Raw genomic sequence first — 1,779 nt, 5'->3', positions numbered from 1 at the left:
AACGCTTAAACTTCAGCACTCGCTTTTTCGGCGAGCTGGCTCGTCTTTTGCCCGTTGAAATACAGGAAAAGACTCGTTGGCCTTGAAAATATTTAATAATGCCGTCAGCAACGCGATTAATCGCGCTATTATTAATACTAATGATAATACCAGCGTTGCTAATGATAACAATGCGTTCGAGTGAGGAGGAATCGGTATCTGCACCTCGTGCCTGCCCGGCTGGTACCTGGTTTGCAGCTGGGAGGTGAAGCCCGGGCAGGAGGAGAGAGGAAAACTTGGCTTCGCCCTCCCAGTAAAAAATATTTCTCCGGGAAAGTCGAACTTTTCCCGACTGGCAGAGCAGGAGCCCCCGCCGAGGGTGGAACCGCTCGGAGCAGGGGACGCCCTGACATCCTCCTGCCCTTTGAATCAACCTCTGTTTTCTTTTCTCTCGGCGTGGAACAGCCACGGAGGTTTTGCCGTGGCAGCCACAGGATTAAAAACACTGAATATTCTGGCCCCCGTGATTTCCTCCCCTCCTTGTGCAGGATGTTACGGTGACATTTTTTCTCTTTCCTCTCGTTTAACTCGCGCCCAGACACACTCACACACACTCACACACTCACACAAAAAGAAAGTCCTGTTCTATTGTGCTGGGCAGAGATCCAGAACAAACTGCAACCGTGAGGTGAATGATTGGAGGGAATTAAATCTCCAGGTCCTGTGCTCAATGTCCCTGAAATTGAATATAGAAAAATCTTGTCCAAGAAGATGTTATTAAGTTATAAGTGAGTGCAGGGACCCGCGCGAGGAGGATGCTGTGTGGTTTCCAGGGCGTGCGGTTACGGCGCATATTTTGTTTTAAATAATAGTTTAATTTGGGCTGATGGGGAGAGCCTGCCAGGGCTGGAAGACGAAGCTGTTTTGCAGAAAGTCCTCCCTCCGATTTCCCTGACTCTTGCCGTTTTTGAAAGTATTTCTTCATAATGGATCTCTGCCCTGTGTATGGCGCAGGAATCTCTTAAATTACTTGCTGGATTTTAAGGAAAAGACGTGCCAGAACCGCTTCCCATTCGCTTTCCTGTTTAGGGATTTGTGTCTAGTGAGTAGATAAAGCAACGCTGGCATTTAAAATGTATTTTAACGATCCAAAACATGACCAAAAAAAATAAACCCAAACCGAATAAAAACCTGTTATGAAGCACGGCCCTCCATCGCCATTAAAGGATGGGTAGCAGGATTAACAGTATCAATTATTAACAGCTTTCTTCCTCTTTAATATTTAATTCTGCATATTAGATCAAGTCAATTACATTAAGGAAATAGCCGTGCAAATTTGTAAGAGGCAGTACTTACAGGGCAAGATTAACCGGATTATTTTTTTTTTTTAAAATATTCAATATATTTCATTTTACGTGGAGGAAACGTTGCAATGGCGTGTGCGTGTGTGTGTGTATTTATAATGGTCCATTTAATTGGTGTAAAGGTTTATGGTTTCAGTCATAATTTCGGAGGAGGCAAAGGAAATAAAATAGAAATACGCGGTGTGTCCATAACCCTTCGTTTTACCCTTTCCCGCCTCTCAGTCACCCAACGGGCAGCCGATATTTGCATGTGATTAGTGAACGTTCCATTATTTACCCTAAACCCACTTCACCTCTGGGTGCGACCTTCGCCACTCTGCTGTCTGGGGGGGTGGCTTTGGCCCCAAAATGTTGGGTTTTTTTCCAGGACTAATCCCTGGAATGTCCTTTCTGCGAGATTCCCACGGCACTTCTCCCACCCGCGAGCGTGACGGGC

Source organism: Manacus vitellinus, unplaced genomic scaffold (genome assembly GCF_001715985.3).
Source record: "Manacus vitellinus isolate BGI_N305 unplaced genomic scaffold, ASM171598v3 scaffold_102_pilon, whole genome shotgun sequence".
Taxonomy (NCBI): domain Eukaryota; kingdom Metazoa; phylum Chordata; class Aves; order Passeriformes; family Pipridae; genus Manacus; species Manacus vitellinus.
Note: the sequence above shows the minus strand (reverse complement) of the source record.